The sequence below is a fragment of the Vombatus ursinus genome, unplaced genomic scaffold (assembly GCF_900497805.2).
Source record: "Vombatus ursinus unplaced genomic scaffold, bare-nosed wombat genome assembly UNPS02000580.1, whole genome shotgun sequence".
NCBI lineage: Eukaryota > Metazoa > Chordata > Mammalia > Diprotodontia > Vombatidae > Vombatus > Vombatus ursinus.
This window is the reverse complement of record NW_020940358.1, coordinates 4833356-4838708: the sequence shown is the minus strand read 5'-3', so window position 1 is coordinate 4838708 and position 5353 is coordinate 4833356.

The following is a 5353-nucleotide window of genomic DNA, read 5'->3' as shown; positions in this document are numbered from 1 at the left end:
AGATAACACGTACTGGGGAATGGTGGCCCAAAAATGGTATTGTGATATAGAAAGTCTCAGGGAAAGTAAAAGTTACAATAGGGATGTAAATAGATCCTTTCCAATAGTGATGGTAATGTTGATTTGATTATGGTTCCAGAACTGGAAACAGAGAGGGAAGGAGGGGCAACTTGGGAGAGAGGAGGTAGTGTAATATGATGTATGACTAGGGTCTGTTGGATGGATATATTGGGCCCTATGAGGCACTCCACAATTAGGACACCCCAGCCCCATAGTGGGGGTTCCAGCTGAAAGTCTTCTAAGGTGTGGTCTCTGATCATGAAGGTGCAACAACAGGACAGATAAGGGCAAATAAGAGAATGGAATGTAGAGTATGGTTATTTGAACTTGACCAGTCATTTGAACTAGTTTATTGTCATAATGTTCAGGAATCCCCACACCAGGGTGATGTATCAGAGAAGGATGTATGCAGAAGAAATCTTCCATATAGATGATGTTACCTATGCAGAGACTTGCATCAGTCCAATCTCAGCTCTGTGTCCCTAGGGAAAGAAATAGAATTCATTTGTCTTTTGCATTAGGGATAATCATGAGGCGCAAAACCTGATTCATAAAGAGCAGAAGGATTACAATAAAAAGTAAGAGGTCACTGATAATTTAAAAAAAAATAAGAGACCAGGAGGAAGGCAAAGGAATAAGCAGACGACAAAACAAGGTATACAAGGAGGGAAATGGGGATATTTAAAATAATGAAGTGTACACCAAATAGAAAGGTTTAAGTCTAGGGTCTCCAGATACAAATAGGATTAGAATTAGAGGGGACCTTAGACTTAGTCCAATCTGCTCCTTTTAAAATGTTGGAGAAGATGTGGGAAAATTGGAACACTAATGGATTGTTGGTGGAGTTGTGAAATGATCCAACCATTTTGGAGGGCAATTTGGGACTATGCCCAAAGGGCTATAAAAATGTGCATACCCTTTGACCCAGCAATAGCACTTCTAGGGCTGTATCTCAAAGAGATCATACAAATGGGAAAAGGACCCACATGTACAAAAATGTGTATAGCAGCTCTTTTTGTGGTGGCAAAGAATTGGAAATTGAAAGGATGCCTATCAAAGGATGGCTGAACAAGTTGTGGTATATGAATGTAGTGGAATACTATTGTGCTATAAGAAATGAGGAGCAAGCAGACTTCAGAAAAACCTGGAAAGACTTGGATGATCTGATGCTGAGTGAAGTGAGCAGAATCAGAAGAATGTTGTACACAGTAACAGCCATGTTGTGCAATGACTAATATTGATAGACTTAACCCTTCTTAGCAATGCAAGGATCTAAGACATCTCCAAAGGCCTCATGATGGAAAATGCTATACACATCTAAAGAAAGAACTATAGAGTTTGAATGCAGATCGAAGCATACTATTTGCTATTTTTTTTTCTGTTGTGTTTTGTTTCCTCTTTCTGGTGGTTCCTCCTATTGGTTCTAATTCTTACTTATAACTTCACTAATGTGAAAATATGTTTAATAGGAATGTATATGTATAACCTATATCAGATTGCTCACCATATTGGGGAGGGAGGTGAAGAGGGAGGGGGAGAAAAATTTAAAACTCAAAAGCTTATGGAAGTGATTGTTGATAAATCAAAATAAATTAATAAAGTTAAAAAAAGAAAAAAGAGAGGATATGGATTTCAGTAAATTTCAGTAAATGACTAGAGCTAATGATGTCTTCTGGTTGACTAGAGTAGAGGCAAAAACACATTTGGGGACTCATGACCTTGTTGAGTCATTTTTCAGTCATATCTGACTCTTTGTTACCTTATTTGGGGTTTTCTTGGCAAAGGTACTGGAGCGGTTTGCCATTTCCTTCTTCAGTTCATTTGACAGATGAGGAAAATGAGGCAAATAAGGTTAAGTGACTTGCCCAGGGTCACACAACTAGTTAAGTATCTGAGACAGAATCTGAACTCAGGAAGATGAGTCTTCCTGACTTCAGGCCCAGCACTCTCTCCACTGAGCCACCTAGCTGCCCCAGATTTAGGGATGAAATCCACAAAGTATCTTGAACCAATATACTTGTCCCTCCAGGGATTGAATCATCAAGTACAACTTGGGGCAGGGGTGGTAACCCATATACTGTGAGGGTATGCTTGAGGATACTCAGAGATGTATTTGAAGATACTTCTTGGACACTCTAGTATCTCAAGGCCCCCCTGGAGAAAAATTGCTATATTCATTTTGTTTTATTTTCAGATTATAATTAGATAGTCATTTTTCTGGCATGTTTCTTTGTAAGTCAGACCAGTAGTTTTGAGACAAATTTTGCATGGTCAAATGCTTAAATATTGATACTTGTTTTATTACCATGTGCATTACAAATACAGAGGCTGATTTGAACATTATGAATGTTGCATCCCTAAAAAAACTGATGGTTAACTATGCTCCTGGAGCCACACAAGGATTTATGCAACAATAACATTGAAAGAAATCTGTCAAATGCTATAGATTCTTTGGAGAAATATAAAATATAAAGTGCTTCAAATTTCCCCAATGTTGAAACTTTTTCCTCAAATTACATAGTAATGTAGTTTCAACTGTGACCTGGATGTACTCATTAATGAAATGTACATTCAGTGGAAGAATTTAGATTTGGGATGGAAGAGGCTGAAATTCAAGGAACCAGAATGGGTAAATGGAGGTGGGACCAAGAATGAAAGCCACCTCAGGCCCCAAAAACACTAAGCTTGACATCATCATGCTGAGTTGTTTATGGATCCATCCCATTTCGACTCTCCCTCTACAGAGATCTAAGGCGGATCTGCTTAGATATGGCTGAGATTGATAGCTTTGTGATGGTAAATTGGGCCATCTTCTGTCTCAATTCTTACTTAGCCTTTAGTCATTGAATAGATGTAGCTTCAGGCGAACTGAAACCTTGCAAACACCTTAATTTAGAAAGGCCAAGGTCATCCACTGCATCCTAGGCCATCATCAGATGTCTTGACTTTTGTCTATCCAGTAGTCTTGAATGACTTTGAAGAGGAGAGTGAGGGTGATGACTTTGGGATGCTCTGCCTCACTTAAAACCAATTCACTAGTAATTCAAGATGTCACCTTCATATCATTGGTCTTCTTTGAGAATGAAGGATGAACAACAAACAAGCTCATTAGCCACAATCACAGAGCCCAAATGCACCCACAAGGGTGAAGAGACATGCATACAGCTTTGCCTCCTAGGACCCTAGGAGAGTTTTACTCTAGCCTAAAGCAGCAATAAGAAAACTTGTTTACCTTTCAAAGAAACTAGAGAGTTAAGAGAAAAGGCAGAGAGGGTGTGGTCCCAATCATACGCCAGTAAAAGGAGCCTTACCTATGCTAACAGAAGGAAAGTACTCAGTACGTTATAAGAGCTTTTGATTTATTGAGGGATTTGGGGGCAGCAATCCTTCACTAATCAGCCAAAGGGAAAGTCTTTTACTCTTGCTCTTTCCTGTTGTCTGTGTTCAAGTGAAGAGGTAAGAATTGCTTTAAGCCCTCAGTAGGGAGATAGGTCTCAGACCTTTACCCTCCATGGGAGCAACCACAGTGGCATGTTGGTAAAGGTTTACCAATCAGCTCTCCAGGGAAAAAAAAATGTATACAAGATAAACTTTTAAATTTAATCTGCATTATTAATAATGTCTTTGTCCCTTTCTTAAGTCTACACAATCAACAAAATAATAAATCAAACCCCGATTGGCTGGTTTCCAAGGTATAAATGCTCAAATTGAAATTTTAACAACCAGGTCTCTTGAGCTGGTTCCATTTGGCTCCAGCAGACCTATGGATCACCACATGACCTGTGAGTACCTGGGCCTGCTGTTATTTCTGTCTCTGTGGTTTCTACTTTTTCTGATTTTAGCTGGAGTATTAGAGATAGCTATGACCTTGTGAGCTTCAAAAGATCAGAATAGCAAGCACCAGAAGTCAGGGAGACAGTGTCCATGCCAGGATTTGGGGGAGGACAAGCATGGGTGAAGCAGCAACCAAGGCCCTGAAGAGTGACTTTCTTGACTCAGCCAAGTGGTATCACAGACATGTAGTACTCATCCGTAGATTGACAACCATGAATTCAATTCAAAAGTGAACTTAGTTGGGTGAATACTGGGCAGAAGCCAAGTTCATTTTGAACTCACTTTCCTCAGAGACAAAGGTGGCACAGAGAAGACTGTGCCCCTAGGTTTTGGGGAAAATGTTTCTAACTTCTGCTCTTGGCTATATATTCTCAATGAATGTGCCTTTGTAAAAGTTGATGTTACTTAGTTACTTAGTTGATGAAACTGAGGCACTAATTATAGGTAATTGGTAATTGAGGAAAACACACCAGAATAAGGATTTCATTCAATAGTATTAGAAAAAAAGATTCCTCCTAACCTTTCATGGGTATCACTAGAACCCTGAGGGGGATAAGATACAAGCTAACTTTGTTCAAGATAGGAGCTCTTTGTGCTAGTATACATGTGGATTGGGAGAGTAAGTCCAGGGCACTTGACTTAGAATCAGGAAATCCCAAGTTCAAACCTAGCCTGAGACATCCACTAGTTGCTTCACTTTGGGCAAGTCATTCTTACCTGTAAAATAGGGATAATAAGAACATTTACCTTCCATCACTGTTGAGCGGATGAGATGTTTGTAAATCACTTTACAAACCTTAAAGCACTATATAACTGTTAGCTTTTGTTAACTACTCATCCAGAGTATGGAAATATTGCCTCTTCCCTCTTCGCCCCCAGCATGGAGTGAGGTGGAGCTGTCAAGAGCAAGACAGATCCAAGGGTGCTCCTGCTCTGGTGATGAGAGCTTCAGAGACCAAAGTAAAGAAAAAAACTTAGCAAGTTTTGGCCCCCATCTTGGACTGAGGAGATGGAAGTTTTGAAAAACAGTATAGTGACTCATTGGTCATGAACAGATTGTAAATTGCAGAGCTAGGAAGATTGGCAGGAAGTTTAGAGGCAGAGGGATGTGCCTCTACTGCCATCCCTTCCCCCTTCTAGCAGCAAGAAGCTACAGATTCATAACGGACATATGGAATAGGGCTCCAACTGAAAAATTTCCATCCTAGAAAATATAGTTGATTCTGGTCAATTTGCACACATCTTTGGAACAGTGACTTAATCTAGGATTCCAAGAATGGAAAAGGAGGGAGGAATGTCCCTCCTTTTGACAAAACTTTTTTCTGTAGTATTGTGAACTGCCTACCAGAAGTGAGGGATCAGCCTCAGGATCCTGAATGATACCATTCATATATTGTCTCAGCTTTCTTATTTGACTCTCCACCTTTTTCTTCCTTTTTGGCTGCAAATCTCCTACCTG